General features: G+C 39.1%; 1 protein-coding gene across 1 annotated transcript in view; it reads left to right on the top strand.

Moving 5' to 3' along the window:
* LOC309799397 (uncharacterized protein C1orf21) overlaps positions 1-18875 on the top strand; it is a 237823-nt gene that overhangs the window by 125826 nt on the left and 93122 nt on the right. The gene's annotated exons all lie outside the window — the stretch shown is intronic.

The following is an 18875-nucleotide window of genomic DNA, read 5'->3' as shown; positions in this document are numbered from 1 at the left end:
GGGCTACCTCCAGTTGTGGCGAGCAGGGCTACTCTTGGCTGCAGTGCGTGGGCTTCTCACTGTGGTGGCTTCTCCTGTTGCGGAGCACAGGCTTTAGGCGTGCGGGCTTCAGTAGTTGTGGCACGCGGGCTCAGTAGTTGTGGCTTGCGGGCTCTAGAGCACAGGCTCAGTAGTTGTGGCACACGGGCTTAGTTGCTCCGCAGCATGTGAGATCCTCCCGGACCAGGGCTCGAACCCACGTCCCCTGCATTGGCAGGCAGACTCAACCACTGCGCCACCAGGGTAGCCCCCTAGCACTCTTGAGAATAAGGTAAAATAAACTGACAGGGGTAAAGCTGATATTACAGACAAAGGAAGGGTCAAGCTCTATAAAGCACCTCCTTTCCCCTCCCCTCCCTCCTTCAAGGTGCAGGTTGGATTTGAGCTCAGGCTGGGGCTGGAATGAATTGTGGAGGTGGGAAGAAGTGGGATATGGACTTGAAGGAGTTACTTCCTGGTTTGTGGACATTCTAGAAGGTTGAGGGTTCCCAAACCAAAGTGAAGATAGGGGGTGAAGATGCTCCCGAGAGCATCTGTTTTAGACAAGAGAAACCTCTTCCTAGAGCAGCTTCATAAACATCACTTTAGCCCAGGAGTCATCCCCAAGATTCCCAGCTTTTAACTCAGTGATCTCATTCTCATTTCCTGTTCTTGCATGCATAGGACATGGGCACCAGCCTCGGGTTCTTCCAGATAATTAGAGAAACAGCATCAGGATCTCAGACACGATCTACCTGACCAGAACCTTTTAGTTTCTGGGGAGAAAAACAGCTCATGTGAGCTTTAGTTCTGGCAGCATCATTCTCTTTTGTTGCGGCACAGATGGAACAGGAGGGAAGAATTCTGTCTCTTCACTGATCTTGGAAAACATTCTTTATCCAACTAGTATTTTTGTGTTACTTGAGCCAGGCACATTTAGGGTCTTACAAATTCTCCTGGCACTGTGGTAGTTTATTTTAGAGTAGAACAGGAGTAGGGTGTAATTCACTAAGAAGGAGGGCTTTGTTGAATCAACCCTCTAAATGTTAAGTGTTGAACAGAAGCAGAGTTCCTAATTCAGGAACAGAATGTTATGAGAATAAAAGAATACCCACGAAGTGCTTTGTAAACATAAAGTCCAACACAAATTATAGTGGTTATTGTTGTCACTAGTTAAAAGGACACTTAGATTCGTTTCTGAGGTTAGTTGCTATTTCATGGCGGAAACCAAGTTAAGGAACAGCATTCTTCTGGTTCTAAGTAAGAGTTAATACCTAGTCCCCTGAAGAAAGACTTATATCATCATAGCACAGTTCATTCTGTCACGGAGAAAGGGCAATATTAAAGTGTACACAGGTTCCCCCCGCTATCCGAAAGTAGTGTTCCTAGGAAACTTCCCGTAACCTGGAATGGTGCAAAGTGATGAAGCAATTACCTTCAGACACGTCTTGCTAACGGATGCACAAAATAAACTGAGCTAAAGCACAGACACTCACAGACACAGTTCACAGGTGCAGCAGCTTCATGCTGAGATGCTGAATGTAGTTTCTGGGGAAGGAGCATGGTAGTGTCATTGTCACTGCTGGGGGAATGCACTGCCTTTATAATGGCTCCTGCAAAACAAACGCTGAATGCTATTTTCTCTTTTTGCCTTTTTTCCTAACAGCAAAAATCCTCTTCACATTTCTTTCGGTTAGCGAAAACAGGTACTAATTCTTTTGTAAAAGCGAAGTGGTGTAAAGCAAACTTTGAAAAAGCAGGGGATACCTGTACCCAACAGATACAGAAATCAACGCATCGAAGGTGGTTTTTGGAGCAACTACTATAATCATCCCAAAAGCTAGGCATAGCAGAACATGACTGAAACCCTATTTCAAATAGCTTTTACTCTTTTCCATACTAATACACTGACATGACCTTATGCAGGCGAACACGGTGTTAGGGTCCTGGTACAGCATCTCTCTTTTTTTCATAACTATTTTTTAAGTTGATGTGTAGTTAATTTGCAATGTTGTGTTAGTTTCAGGTATACAGCAAAGTGATTCAGTTATACATGCATGTATATGTATTTTTTCAGATTCTTTTCCATTATAAGTTATTACAAGATATTGAATGTAGTTCCCTGTGCTATACAGTAGGTCTTTGTTGTTTATTTTATAAATAGTAGTTTGTATATGTTAATCCCAAACTCCTGATTTGTCTCTCTCCTCCCCTTTCCCCTTTGGTAACCATAAGTTTGTCTTCCATGTCTGTAAATCTATTTCTGTTTTACAAAATAAGTTCATTTGTGGAATTTAGATTCCACATATAAGTGATATCATATGATATTTGTCTTTTTCTGACTGCTTCACTTAATATGGTAATCTCTAGGTCCATCCATGTTGCTGCAAATGGCATTGTTTCATTCTTTTCTATGGCTGAGTAATATTCCATTGTGTGTGGGGGGGGTATACACACCACATCTTCTTTTTATCCATTCATCTGTTGAGGGACATTTAGGTTGCTTCCATGTCTTGGCTATTGTAAACTGTGCTGCTATGAACATTGGGGTACATATATCTTTTTGAATTATAGTTTTCTCTGGATGCATGCCCAGGAGTGGATTGCAGGATCATGTGATAACTCTATTTTTAGTTTTTTACAGTATATCTCTTGAATAAATTCCTATCTCAGTGTACTCAGTTCTCACTGTCAGCTAGGTATTGTCTGGGTGCTGACGGAAAAAAAGGATTAATGAGGCACCAACGTAACTCAGGAAACTCAAGGGGTGACAGATACGTACACAGGAAGTCTCTAGTAGAGACCCTAATGCAGTCTTTTGGGAGAATGGGAATGGAATGGTGGACCCTGATTGGGAGATCTGAGGAGATCCACAGAGAGCCAGCACTGCAGCAGGACCTTGAACGAAAGCAGTTTGCCTTGGCAAATGAGGAGGGGAAAGGGATTTCGAGCAGAAGGAATAGTGGGAGCCAAGCACAGAGACGTGACATGAATAGTGAGTGGATGGGGAGGCTGATGGAGCACATTGTGAAGTGTTCATTGGGTAGTTAGTGTGTTTTAGCTGTTTTTTGTTCAAGCCAGCACATTAATTTCTGGTATACAGATAGCCACATTCTTTAGCCAGTTTGCAGCTACAGAATAAATAGAACAGATCTCTGCTCATCTAATTTAAAGATTGAGGGTGTTGATAATGACTTCCTTTTTCCCAGCATTGTTGCAAAATGTGATTGCTTTTTCCTTTTTTTTCTTTTTTTTCCGGTACGCGGGCCTCTCACTGCTGTGGCCTCTCCCGTTGCGGAGCAAAGGCTCCGGACGCGCAGGCTTAGTGGCCATGGCTCACGGGCCCAGCCGCTCCACGGCATGTGGGATCTTCCCGGACCAGGGCACGAACCCGTGTCCCCTGCATCGGCAGGCGGACTCTCAACCACTGCGCCACCAGGGAAGCCCCGTGATTGTTTTTAAATATGCCTTCCTTGGATGCAAAGTGTTTTCTAAAAGTTGCTGAACATAATTACTCTTGATCTCCTCTGCCCTGTAAAGCATAGCTTCTTATTTATCCTCCAGAACCTTCCCTGTTTAACTTTGGGAAGTACAGCAAACACAAACCTTATATTTAAAATTATACCTTATATTTAAATATTAAGGTATAAGGTATACCTTATACCTTATATTTAAAATTTTGGCCTCTTCTCCAAATACCATGATATTTAAATAGACAATGGAAAGAAGCCCTCTTCAAACCTTGATTCTGTTTGATCCGCATGGTCATTTTAGATATTGGATTTGTCTCGCTCTTTTAGCCTGGGTATTTTTTACCCAAGTGGCCCAGATACAACAGTGGAGTGGGGGGAATGAGTGACAAGTGAGAGGGCCACCTAAGGCTCACCACCGATTAGAGTATCTAGAACAATAACACAGTCATGTGCCTTTTCTGCAGGTTGTTCGTATTTCTCTCTTATCTCCCCTGTGATGCTAAAAATAAAACTAAAGCATATAAGTTTCACTCATCGATTGGCAAACTCAGTGAGGTAGCTTCACCCAAAATTAATAATTTATGCCCTGGAGGTGAGAATGTCAAAAACTGTGGTAATGTTTCTAAGAGTCTGGGCTTTGACTAGTGTCTCTTCTTATAGACTTTATTTGTGAGTAATTAGTACTTAGTATTAACAGAGGTATAGTACTCAACAGCCTCATGATTTGTTTCTAAAAGGTTCTTGGTAATTTTGACAATGGATTCTATACCTGTCATTCAGAAAAGATAGAAATAAATAACCAGGCATAAAAAATTCATACATCTTCTTTGAAAGGGGGGGAAACATATTGCTTAGCTTGTCAACATTATAATAGATACATGAAGATGCCATTGTAACTGCCTGCTTTACGTTCACAATAGATCTAATTTATTTACTCTGTATGATAATAGATGCCAGAGTTCCTCCTTCTTTGAAATTAAAACAACTGGTAATGACAGATATATTGTCTAAAACTTAATGAGCTGGTTTCATTTTTTTGTTCATGTCAGAGTGTGATGTTACACTGCACATTTTCATTTACTGACAAAACTTCTGCTCATAAGTAGATTATTTGAGGGCTTGCTTGATTGGAGGCAAACCTTTTTTTTTTTTTTTAATACGTTATGGATTTGTACAGTTGAGGGCACTTAGACCAGAAGCAAGACAGGAATCTGGTGACTAGAACTGGAAGATGAGGTTTAAAGGTTGGTCTCAGAAACAAGGCAGAAGAAAGACAAGTATCACATGATACCACTTATATGTGGAATCTAAAAACATGATACAAATAAACTTATTTACAAAACAGAAAAAGACTCACAGACATAGAAAACAAACTTATGGTTACCAAGGGGGAAAAGGGGAAGAGGGATAAATTAGGATTTGGGATTGAAATATACAGACTACTATATATAAAATAGATAAACAATTCAAGGACCTGCTGTATAGCACAGGGAACTATTAATATATTCGATATCTTATAATAACCTATAATAGAAAAGAATCTAAAGAATGTGTGTATGTGTGTGTATATATATATATATATATACACACACATACACACACACACATATCACTGAATCACTTAGCTGTATACCTGAAACTAAGAGGTTTTATAAATTTAAAAATAAATAAAAATAGAAACAGAACAGAGCGTTCCTTATTAGAAGTGGAGTCCAGGCACACTGACAGGAATCTGGGTCTCCCATATGCTGACCAGGGTTCCATTACTTCTCCTGAGTCTGAGATAACACAGAGCCTGAAACAAATGTCAGGGAACACCAGCTGTAGGCAAAGAACAGAGAATCTCTTTACAGTGAAATGCTTCACAGTCCGTGTGATGCCTTAACAGTCACAGTGAGTAAGCTCATATCAGAATCCCTGCTGGCCAGGAGCTGGTGGTCTAGTGAAACAAGATAAACAACACAGAGCCATTGGATTTGGTTTACTCCTGTTACTCTCTTACTTAATTGTACTTTTTAAATTAATTTTTTCCTGATTATAAATGTACTGCTTGCTTGAATTACTTCAAAACATCCTGGGAAAACATAAAAGTAAAAAATAAATAAAATTGGTCATAAACCCCATCACAGCTGTTTATGTTTTATGCCTAAATACATAGAAATATAATCTTTTTCTGAACAGAAGTGGACCTGAATTTCTTACAGAGCTATGTATGGTATTTCTTACCATATGTCCAGTAGCCATACTTCTAGGATAGTGAAAAACTGTGATCCCACAAACATCTTAATGTGAGTGTTGATAGTAGCTTTATTCACAATCACCAAAAAACTGGAAGCATGTAAGATGTCCTTCACTGGTGAATGAACAAACTATATACAATGGGGTATTATTTAGTGATAAAAAGAAATGAGCTACTAAGCCATGAAAAAACATAGATGAGTCTTAAGTGTACATTGCTCAGTGAAAGAATATAGTCAAAAAGGTACAATACGTACGATATGATTCTATTTATATGACATCTGAAAAAGGCAAAACCATCCAGATGGTAAACAGATAAGTGGTTTCCAAAGGTTTGTGGGAAAAAGGAGGGCTGAATAGGAGAAACACAGGGAATTTTTAGGGGAGTGAAACTATTCTGTATGAGACTGTAATGGTAGATACATGACACTATGCATTTGTTAAAATGCACTATGCATTTGTTAAAATGTATAGAACTTTACAACAAAGAGAGTGAGTTTTAATGTTTGTAAATTTAAAAAAAAATGTAAGAAGTCAGGGGATCCCAAGATGGAATGTAGACTGACAAAAGAATCTAACAGTATTACAAGTATATGAAATAACCTCACTGAAGAGGGTGACCTAAGTAACTTTAGAAATGATGGATGGAGACTGTAAAAGTAAAAGAAACTTTACGTAAGCACTGTACTCTTTTTTGCAGTGGTGCTAAGAGTTAACAGTTCTGAAAACACTGTAATTAATGAATTTGTGGATGCTGGATGGTGGAGGCAGGTTTCTCACTGTTGGAGTGAGAGGTTAGAAACACATGAGAGGTGGCTAGAAGCATCCAGTGGCAGTGGTTTAGAGTTGGTGATATCAGTGTGAATTAATGTTTAGCCAAATATAGATATAGATGGATACATGTAGACATATCGATAGATATGTGTAAACACGTGTAAACATATAGACACATGTATGGGCATGCATATATTTATATACATGTATGTACACACATGTGTTGATACCTGTATTTGTAGCATATGTATGCGCAGGTGTAGATATGCATGTACACACACACACGACTTTCTTGCTCTCTCAGCTGAGAGGACCTAGAGTCAATGACACTCCAGTAGCAACAAACATACCCAGCACCCAGATCTTGTTTCTAGTACCATTCTCCAAAAAAAAGGAACCAAGACTTTTTGGACAAATGGCTGATTATAGGGCTGGGGAATATGTAAGATGATCCTAGAGTATTTTGTAGTGCCCAAGTTAGGAAGTGCTAACAATATATACACACAATGATGGGGTATGTCACAGGGACACAGGAGCCAACTGAAAGAGCTCCGAGCAGTCAAAGCTGAAAGAATTGAAGCAACAAAATTAATCATACAGTAGTAGATGGTGCTATAAATATGGAATAGCGCACAATGCATTTACTTTATACAAATTATAAAAATAAATACCCATGGGTCCATACTGATACACATAAATGATTGAATAAATAGAGAAGAATTGATAAATCTCCTATGCAGAATAATTCCATATCATTTATGTATTACTCTACCCTGAAGGAGGTGGAGCATAACTTCCCACTTCTTAAGTATGGGCTGTGCGCAGTGACTTCCTTAGAGAGAGTACATTGTGAATATGGGGCAAGAAAGGTAACGTTAGAGTGGAGAAAACTGACAAACACTACCCCAGCCAGGTGATCAAAATTAACAGTGACAGTGTTAAGTTTATGTGGATAGCATGTACCCTTGGTATTATGTGATGAGAATGACCTCTGTGGTCTTCCTCCCCAAAACCCATGACCTCAGTATAATCATGAGAAAAAAATTAGACAAATCCCAATTGAGGGACAGTCTACAAAATACCTGGCCAGTACTCCTCAAAACTTTCAGGGTCATCAAAACCAAAAAAAAAAAATCTCAGAAACTGTCACAGTCAAGAGGAGCCTAAGGAGGCATGACAACTAAATGTAATGTAGTGTTCTGGATGTGCTCCTGCAACAGGAAAAGGACACTAAGTAAAAACTATGGAAATCTGAATATCGTTTCAATGTTTGGTTCATTAATTGTGACAAATGAACCATCCTAATCTAAGATTTTACCAATAGAGTGTAAACTGGGTGTAAGGTATATGGGAACTCTTCACTATTCTCACAACTTCTCTGTAAATGTTAAACCATTCTAAATTATAAAATTTAAGTATAAAATAATGGACCTGTCCTATACACACTATGAATACACTGTTTGAATATGCCATAATTTAACTAATACTTTTTTTTTTTTTTTTCTTTTTGCGGTATGCGGGCCTCTCACTGTTGTGGCCTCTCCCGTTGTGGAGCACAGGCTCCGGACGCGCAGGCCCAGCGGCCACGGCTCACGGGCCCAGCCGCTCCGCGGCATATGGGATCCTCCCAGACCGGGGCACGAACCCGTATCCCCTGCATCGGCAGGCGGACTCTCAACCACTGCGCCACCAGGGAGGCCCCAAACTAATACTTTAGAGAACAATTTTTTTAATTTTATTTTTTTATAGAGCAGGTTTTTATTAGTTATCTATTTTATTTATATTAGTGTATATATGTCAATCCCAGTCTCCAAATTCATCACACAACCATCACCCCTCCCCCCACTTTCCCCTACTGGTGTCCATATGTTTGTTCTCTACATATATGTCTCTATTTCTGCCTTGCAAACCGGTTCATCTGTACTATTTTTCTAGATTCCAAATATATGCGTTAATATACGATATTTGTTTTTCTCTTTATGACTTACCTCACTCTGTATGACAGTCTCTAGGTCCATCCACGTCTCTACAAATGACCCAGTTTTGTTCCTTTTAATGACTGAGTAATATTTCATGTATATATGTACCACATCTTCTTTATCCATTTGTCTGTCAGTGGGCATTTAGGTCGCTTCCATGACCTAACTATTGTAAATAGTGCTGCAGTGAACATGGGCGTGCATGTGTTTTTTTGAATTATGGTTTTCTCTGAGTATATGCCCAGTAGTGGGATTGCTGCATCATAGAGTAACTCTATTTTTAGTTTTCTAAGGAACCTCCATACTGTTCTCCATAGTGGCTGTATCAATTTACATTCCCACCAACAGTGCAAGAGGGTTCCCTTTTCTCCACACCCTCTCCAGCATTTATTGTTTCTAGATTTTCTGATGATGCCCATTCTAACTGGTGTGAGGTGATACCTCATTGTAGTTTCGATTTGCACTTCTCTAATAATTAGTGATGTTGAGCAGCTTTTCATGTGCTACTTGGCCATCTGTATGCCTTCTTTGGAGAAATGTCTATTTAGGTCTTCTGCCCATTTTTTTGTTTTTTGTTTTTTTTGTGTGTGTGTGGTACGCGGGCCTCTCACTGCTGTGGCCTCTCCCGTTGCGGAGCACAGGCTCCGGACGCGCAGGCTTAGCGGCCATGGCTCATGGGCCCAGCCGCTCCGCGGCATGTGGGATCCTCCCGGACCGGGGCACAAACCCGCGTCCCCTGCATCGGCAGGCGGACTCTCAACCACTGCGCCACCAGGGAAGCCCCTTCTGCCCGTTTTTTGACTAGGTTGTTTGTTTTTTTTAATAATGAGCTGCATGAGCTGTTTATATATTTTGGAGATTAATCCTTTGTCCACTGATTCGTTAGCAAATATTTTCTCCCATTCTGAGGGTTGTCTTTTTGTCTTGTTTATGGTTTCCTTTGCAGTGCAAAAGCTTTTAAGTTTCATTAGCTCCCATTTGTTTATTTTGTTTTTTATTTCCATTACTGTAGGAGGTGAGTCAAAAAAGATCTTGCTGTAATTTATGTCAAAGAATGTTCTTCCTATGTTTTCCTCTAAGAGTTTTAGAGTGTCTGGTCTTACATTTAGGTCTTTAATCCATTTTGAGTTTATTTTTGTGTATGGTGTTAGGGAGTGTTCTAATTTCATTCTTTTACATGTAGCTGTCCAGTTTTCCCAGCACCACTTATTGAAGAGACTGTCTTTTCTCCATTGTATATCCTTGCCTCCTTTGTCATAGATTAGTTGACCACAGGAGCGTGGGTTTATCTCTGGGATTTCTATCCTGTTCCATTGATCTGTATTTCTGTTTTTGTGCCAGTACCATATTGCCTTGATTACTACAGCTTTGTACTATAGTCTGAAGTCTGGGAGTCTGATTCCTCCAGCTCTGTTTTTATCCCTCAAGATTTCTTTGGCTATTCGGGGTCTTTGGTGTCTCCATACAAATTTTAAGATTTTTTGTCTTAGTTCTTTAAAAAAAAAAAAATGTCATGGTAATTTCATAGGGATTTCACTGAATCTGTAGATTGCTTTGGGTAGCATAGTCATTTTCACAATATTGATTCTTCCAATCCAGGAACATGATATAGCTTTCCATCTGGTCCTGGACTTTTGTTGGAAGATTTTTAATCAGTTTCAATTTCATTACTTGTGATTGGTCTGTTCATATTTTCTATTTCTTCCTGGTTCAGTCTTGGAAGGTTATACCTTTCTAAGAATTTGTCCATTTCTTCCAGGTTGTCCATTTTATTGGCATAGAGTTGCTTGTAGTAGCCTCTTATGATGCTTTGTATTTCTTTGGTGTCTGTTTTAACTTCTTCTTTTTCATTTCTTTTTTTTCTTTTTGTTAAATTTTTTTTTTAATTTTTTGGCTTTTTGGGTCTTCGTTGCTGTGCGCAGGCTTTCTCTAGTTGTGGCGAGCAGGGGCTACTCTTTGCAGTGTCCATTGTAACTTCCTTTTAATTTCTAATTTTATTCATTTGAGTCCTCTCCCCCTTTTTCTTGATGAGTATGGCTAAAGGTTTATCAATTTTGTTTATTTTCTCAAAAAACAGCTTTTAGTTTTATTGATCTTTGCTACTGTTTTCTTTGTTTCTATTTCATTTATTTCTGTTCTGATCTTTATGGTTTCTTTCCTTCTACTAGCTTTGGGTTGTTTGTTCTTCTTTCTCTAGTTCCTTGAGTTGTAAGGTTAGATTGTTTATTTGAGATTTTTCTTGTTTCTGAGGTAGGATTGTATCACTATAAACTTCCCTCTTAGAACTGCTTTTGCTGCACCCCATTGGTTTTGGATCGTGGTGTTTTCATTGTCATTTGTCTCCAGGTATATTTTTGATTTCATCTTGGATTTCTTCAGTGATCTTTTGGTTATTTAGTAACGTATTGTTTAGCCTCCATGTGTTTGTGTTTTTTACGTTTTTTTCCCTGTAATTTATTTCTAATCTCATAGGGTTGTGATCAGAAAAGATGCTTGATATGATTTCAGTTTTCTTAAATATACTGAGACTTGATTTGTGACCCAGGATGTAATCTATCCTGACCCAAGATGTGATCTATCCTGGAGAATGTTCCATGTGCACGTGAGAAGAAAGTGTAATCTGCTGTTTTCAGACAGAAGGTCCTATAAATATCAATTAAATCTCTCTGGTCTATTGTGTCACTTAAGGCTTGTGTTTCCTTATTACTTTTCTGTCTGGATGATGTGTCCATTGGTGTAAGTGAGGTGGTGAAGTCCCCCATTACTATTGCGTTACTGTTGATTTCCTCTTTTATAGCTGTTAGCATTTGCCTTTTGTATTGAGGAGCTCCTATGTTGTGTGCATATATATTTATAATTTTTATATGTTCTTCTTGGATTGATTCCTTGATTATTATTTAGTGTCCTTCCTTGTCTCTTGTAACATTCTTTATTTATTTATTTTTTTAAATTTTATTTATTTATTTATTTATTTGTTTATTTTTGGCTGTGTTGGGTCTTCGTTTCTGTGCGAGGGCTTTCTCTAGTTGCGGCAAGCTGGGACCACTCTTCATCGCGGTACGCGGGCCTCTCACTATCGCAGCCTCTCTTGTTGCGGAGCACAGGCTCCAGACGCGCAGGCTCAGTAGTTGTGGCTCATGGGCCCAGTTGCTCCGTGGCATGTGGGATCTTACCAGACCAGGGCTCGGACCCATGTCCCCTACATTGGCAGGCAGATTCTTAAGCACTGCGCCACCAGGGAAGCCCACATTCTTTATTTTAAAGTCTATTTTATGTGATATGCGTATTGCTACACCAGCTTTCTTTTGATTTCCATTTGCATGGAATATCTTTTTCCATCCCCTCACTTTCAGTCTGTATGTATGCCTAGGTCTGAAGTGGGTTGCTTGTAGGCAACATATGTATGAGTCTTGTTTTTGTGTCCATTCAGCAAGCCTGTGTCTTTTAGTTGGAGCATTTAATCCATTCACATTTAAGGTAATCATCGATATGTATGTTCCTATTACCATTTTCTTAATTGTTTTAGGATTGTTTTTGTGGTCTTTTTCTTCTTTTGTGTTTCCCGCCTAAAGAAGTTCCTTTAGCATTTGTTGTAAAGCTGGTTTGGTGGTGCTGAATTCTCTTAGCTTTTGCTTGTCTGTAAGGCTTTTGATTTCCTCATCGAATCTGAATGAGATCCTTGCCAGGTAGAGTAGTCTTGGTTGTAGCTTCTTCCCTTTCATCACTTTAAATATATTCTGCCACTGCCTCCTGGCTTGTAGAGTTTCTGCTGAGAAATCAGCTGTTAACCTTATGGGGGTGTCCTTGTATGTTATTTGTCGTTTTTCCCTTTTTGCTTTAAATAATTTTTCTTTGTCTTTAATTTTTGTCAGTTTGATTACTGTGTGTCTTGGCATGTTTCTCCTTGGGTTTATCCTGCCTGGGACTCTCTGCATATCCTGGACTTGGGTGGCTATTTCCTTTCTCATGTTAGGGAAGTTTTCAACTATAATCTCTTCAAATATTTTCTGGGGTCCTTTCTCTCTCTTCTACTTCTGGGACCTCTATAATGTGAATGTTTGTGCATTTGTATTATGTTTAATGTTGTCCCAGAGGTCTCTTAGGCTGTCTTCATTTGTTTTCATTCTCTTTTTTTTATTCTGTTCTGTGGCAGTGAATTCCACCATTCTGTCTTCCAGGTCACTTATCTCTTCTTCTGCCTCAGTTATTCTGCTATTGATTCCTTCTGGTGTATTTTTCATTTCAGTTATTGTATTGTTCATCTCTGTTTGTTTGTTCTTTAATTCTTCTAGGTGTTTGTTCTTTAATTCTTCAAGGTCTTTGTTAAACATTTCTTGCATCTTCTTGATCTTTTTTTTTTCTTTAACGGTACGCGGGCCTGTCACTGCTGTGGCCTCTCCCGCTGCGGAGCACAGGCACCAGACGCGCAGGCTCAGCGACCATGGCTCACGGGCCCAGCTGCTCCGCAGCATGTGGGATCCTCCCGGTCCGGGGCATGAACCCATGTTCCCTGCATCGGCAGGTGGCCTCTCAACCACTGCGCCACCAGGGAAGCCCATCTTCTTGATCTTTGACTGCATTCTTTTTCTGAGGTCCTGGGTCATCTTCACTATCATTATTCTGAATTCTTTTTCTGGAAGGTTGCCTATCTCCACTTTGTTTAGTTGTTTTTCTGGGGTTGTATCTTTTTCCTTCATCTTGTACATAGTCCTCTGCCTTTTCATTTTGTCTGTCTTTCTGTGAATGTGGTTTTCGCTCCACAGGCTGCAGGATTGTAATTCTTCTTGCTTCTGCTGTCTGCCCTCTGGTGGATGAGGCTATCTAAGAGGCTTGTGCAAGCTTTCTGTTGGGAGGGACTAGTGGTGGGTAGAGCTGGCTGTTGCTCTGTTGGGCAGAGCTCAGTGAAACTTTAATCCGCTTGTCTGCTGATGGTTGGGGCCGAGTTCCCTCCTTGTTGGTTGTTTGACCTGAGGCAACCCACTCTGGAGCCTGTAGACCATTTGGTGGGGCTAATGCGGACTCCAGGAGGCCTCACACCAAGGAGTACTTCCCAGAACTTCTGCTGCCAGGGTCCTTGTCCCCGCAGTGAGCCACAGCCACCCCCCGCCTCTTCAGGAGACCCTGCAACACTAGCATGTAGGTCTGGTTCAGTCTCCTATGGGGTCACTTCTCCTTCTGCCTGGGTCCTGATGCACCCACTACTTTGTGTGTGCCCTCCAAGAGTGGAGTCTCTGTTTCCCCCAGTCCTGTCAAAGTCCTGCAATTAAATCCCACTAGCCTTCATAGTCTGATTCTCTGGAATTCCTCCTCCCAGTGGGAAGCCTGATGTGGAGCTCAGAACCTTCAGTGGGTGGACTTCTGTGGTATAAGTGTTCTCTAGTTTGTGAGTCACCCACCCAGCGGTTATGGGATTTGATTTTATTGTGATCGCTCCTCTTCTACTGTCTCATTGCGGCTTCTGCTTTGTCTTTGGATGTGGGGTATCTTTTCTGGTGAGTTCCAGTGTCGTCCTGTTGATGATTGTTCAGCAGTTAGTTGTGATTCCAGTGCTCTTGTCTGAACAATTTTTCATAATACTTTGTATCTCCAGTCATTCCCTTAGCATAAATCCCTATGTGTAAGATGACTGAGACAAAGAGATTTTTTTAATATATGTATTCCAAATTATCCTCTCTCCAAAAACAATCTTTTACCAACTTATCTTCCCATCACCAAAGTATGAATGTCCATTTCCCTTGACCCTTTACCACATGGGGAACTTTATAACTTTTAGTTGTTGCTACCCTGTATCTTTTTGTTTTGATTTGCTTTTTTTTTGGTTACTAATGAGTTTACACTTTTAAAAATGTGTTTATAACTTAGAATGTAAGGTCCACAAGGATGAGATCCTATTTGTTTTATTCAGGACCTAATATTAATACTAATAATACTAATAAACATTTAATGAATAAATCATATTTCTTATGTTTCATTTTTGCTGGAATTGAACGTTTTCCTTTCATTGGACCCTAGGGGTAAAAAGGCAGGAGAAAAGAATTTGTTAATTCTATTCTTACACGTGAATATAAAACTATAAAACTGGATATCTTCATGAGGAATTCCTAAGTAATGGCCTCCTTGGATCTTATTCAGATAAGTTGGCCCATCCTTTATTATGCTGCATTTGAGTTTTACCCAAGATCCTGGCTATTGCAATAAGAACATTGCATAAGATGGGAACAATCGTGACCTTTGGGGAATCATGACATTAGGTGAAATTAATCCCAGATTAAAATATTCTTCTAGAATCAGTCATCCACCCATCCATCTGTACCTCTTTCCAGTCAATTAGGATAAAGAACTGGGATAGCAGTATTTTTTAAACAGGTTTGAAATATTCATCAGTTATTCCAATAGTGCTGAATTAAACATATAACTATGGTTAGGCAGCATCGCTTCCCTGACTGCTGAGAGATTTAGGTCATTCAGTAGGTTTCATACTCCTGAAGAAGAGTGCCCTTACCCAGTGTTGTGCACTGAGAGCATCAAAACTTATGTGATTCCTGCGTTAACCTCAGGATGATGAGATAAATGAACTGAGATGAATTCTTTGAACTGGATATTATGGGTCTTACTCACTTTGTCATAGAAAATATGCTCAAACGTTACTTCTTAAGGTATCTCTCAGTTTGGGGAGTACATTGACATTACCTGCTAACAATAACAGTATTTTCTGAGTTGGAGCAATGGTGAATTTTTTTACTCCTTAAATAGTTCTGCATCTAAGTTTCTGTAGTACAGTGATATTTTACTTTGTTTTAAGGCAAAGATACATGTACCTGCAGAGATGAATGGAAAAAAATAGCTTTTATTTTAGACTTAACATTAGCTATTAACACCTCCTTTGTTTTCTTTTTGTATAACTTTTGGTTATTATAATAATTATTTTCATACCATTGGTTTCCATGGAAAATTAACTTCCAGTTGTAACATCTTAATTTGTCATCAAATTTTCATAAAATGTATGCAGTGTACTCTTCAGTGTGGTTGGATCATAAGCTTCCAGTTTTATCTGTTTTAATTTTATCCTTTTGTTTCATGACATCTTTCTTTTCCATCATTTGATTTTGTGTTTTTTTTTTTTTAAACCAAGAAATCATATCAGCCTTAAGAAAGATTGGCTTGTGGTTCTGATTGTGTAAGCAGAAGCCATATCAGTGTTGTGACACACACAGGAATTTTGTGATCAGATCATGAAATGCATCTGAAGAATCCACAAGAGAAGTTTGCTTGTGTCAACTGTCCAAAAAAACAAAAAAAATGATGGGGGCAGGGTATCTCTGGGTTGCAGGGTTATGGAAGATTCTTCTTTTTTAAAAATTCCTTTCTGCATTTAAAATGTTTTCCTCCTTAATGAACATTTATTACTTTTACAACTCAGGGAAAGGAAATTATACAAAAAGCATTTAAAACACAAGGATTTACAGCAGAAGAACAACATTCATGCTACCACAAATATTAGTTGCTTTTTTTCTGGAAATGCACATATCTGTGAGAGGAGGGGAAAGGACCATTCACCCAATTTCCATCTCAGTTGAGAACCAGTGGAAACTTCATTGTGCTATAGGTGGTGTGGTAAATGAATGAAGGCAGCCCTGTAACTTTTCAGGGCTTTGTAAACTAGGAAGGTAAAAACAATTTGTCCATGTGGACAAATAGCTTTGCTTTTTAGGAATTCTTTAAAAGATACAATGAAAGTAGTGTTGTGAAACTATTCCCATTATTTAGCACAGTGGCAATAATTTAAAATTTTTATTGTTGGAGTTAATGAAAGAAAACTTGAGTTAACCAAGTTGCCCAGGGTTTAGAGTATATCGATCAAGCACCATCATTCCTTTATTCTTGCCTTGTTATTGAAAGTTTTTTGAAATATATTTTATTTGCCCTCTTTTTGTTAGTAAGTACAGGATTTTGAGTATTAGTAAATTTTTCTTTCATGATTCACTGTCTTGCCCTGGCCTTAAGGTTGTTGTTAAAAACACCAAAAACTGAACAATATGTCCAGAGGCTGAGGAGATTTGGCTAAATCTGTGCTAGCCTTCTGACATCCCCTAGAAAAGAGTTTATTTTTTATCTAAACATTATTTTCTCTTATACTTAACCTACAAGTATTTTTTGGAGTATCCTTCTGTTTCCAAAATTTTATTTTTTTTACTTTAGAATCATTAGTGCTGAATTCTCTCTTATCAGCTCAGGTGGAATTTGGCAGGTAATACAAACATAAATCAGGTTATTGGCATCCTGAAGTTGTTCAGGGACTAAATTGTGTTTGATTACTGCTTTAAAAAAATGAGAATTGTTTGGCAGCCTTATGGTAAACTAACCCCAAATATATCTAATCATTTGGCTGTGAACCCACTGTGTTTAAGAATGTTCACATAGGTACATTTTCATAGTCTCTCAATTCTTTAAAGGAATAACCCTCAACAGGAGAATTTGCTTAGCTACCATGGCAGGGATGTATGATATTTTAATATATCCCCCCAAATATCTACTCCCAGTTGCTTAAAAGAAATAGTTGCTTCACCCCATAGAAGAAAACCAATATCACCACTGTTCTGATTATCTATTATTGTTGCATCACAAACCACTGAAAAATGTAGTGCTGTAAAATAGCAAGTTATTATTATCTCATGGTTCTGTGGAGCAACTGGGTTTAGCTAGACAGTTCCTGCTTAGGGTCCCTGACGCACTTGCATTTAGTTGTTGGCTGGGGTTGCAGTCATCCTAAGGCTCAACTGGGCTTCGTCACAGGGCTGGCAATGGATGTTGGCCGTGAGGTCAGCTGGGGCCATTGACAAGTACCTATATATGACTTTTCCACATGGCTTGGGCTTCTCACAGCATGGTGGTCTGAGGGTAATCATGCTTCTCACCAAATAACTGGCTTCCCAGAGGCAGCAGCCCTTCTTCCAATTCTATTTGTCAGGGCAGTCACAGAGCCTGTCCAGATTCAAGGGGGTGAAATTATAGGCCCTGCCTCTTGATGGGGGAGTGGCAAGGTTATATTGCAGAGCACAGGGCATGGGAGATACTATAGCAGCCGTCTTTGGGAACTGCCATCTGCTACAACCACCAGCCTGTTCAGATGTTTCCATGGGTAGGGACCACTTTATGTGAAAAGCCTTGTGGGAAATCCCACTGACTTCAGAAACCTGGATTGTGTCCTTGGATCTACTTTCTATTTTAAAAGAAAAGCTGACAGAGACACATCTACCTCATGCTTGGGTCCTGAGCAAAACACCTCTATAAGTACCAGATACCCCAAAGGCTAAATGTATCTAATTATATCATTCCTAAGTCTTCTCAGATATAAGATGACATCTAAACAAGCCTAAGAAAAGCAATCTTTGGCATCAAACCTAGCCAGGCTACTTTCTAACTGGATGACCTTACTCAGACTGCATGAGCCTTGGTCTCTCATCTGTAAAGTAGGAATAATGATTTCCCCAGGTTGATTTGAGGAATTAGGTGATTTTTTGTAAAACACCTAGTATACTGCAGCACACTGTTAAGTACTTAACGAAAGATAGCTGTTTTCCTCTTATCTCTATTTTCCTGATTTCTAAGTGCTTCATATGCCCTCAAAACCAGCTCCTAGAGAGTTCCAGGCACTTCAGTATTTACTAACTTAGGTTTTACTATTTTGCTGAACAGCATCCATAGAATTTTTTAGTGAAGTTTTCTAATTAATTTCAATTTCAGGTCTTTGAACTTATAAGTATAGTATCAAAATCAACATTAATAATTTTTTACTTTCCTAAAAACGTTTCCAATGTGGTGGCTGATGTTGGATCATTGTGTTTAAAGTGGAAGATCTCCATTTTAGTCTTAATGACTAATTTTCAAGTTTAAATTAGCTCATGTTATTGGAATTTAAGAAAGAACAAATGGAGTGAATTTATAATGGGTGTTTAACTAGAATTTGTCATCACTCATAATGAGGAAAAACTGTGTAGCTCTAGGCAGCTCTCTTGTCTCAAGAGTCTGCTAATTAGCTAAATGTTTGGCATATCTCAGTAACCCTAGTAGCCTGTATAATTAAAATTAGCTTTGAACACACAGTATCCCACATCTTGTTTTCCTTTTTGAAGGCATCTTCTTCAACTGGGAGCCTTCTAATAATAGTTCCTCAGCCCTGAACTGATCTCAGGATAAGCAGGGAACATGTCCACCAAATGAATCTTTTTATTTTGTGTGTTTTTAAAGAAGGTTCAAGTGGGAAGCATTTTTTAGAGAAAAAAATAAATCCTTTATGGGGTTAGAGCTCGCAGTGATTTCCCAATCATTGAAGAGAGTACAGAAAGATTCAACATAGATGGACAAGTAGTTTATCCTTTGTAGTTCACTTAAT

This window comes from Mesoplodon mirus (genome assembly GCF_964341445.2).
Source record: "Mesoplodon mirus genome assembly, chromosome: 3".
In the NCBI taxonomy this organism is placed as follows: domain Eukaryota; kingdom Metazoa; phylum Chordata; class Mammalia; order Artiodactyla; family Ziphiidae; genus Mesoplodon; species Mesoplodon mirus.
Note: the sequence above shows the minus strand (reverse complement) of the source record. Positions and strands in the feature narration are given on the sequence as shown.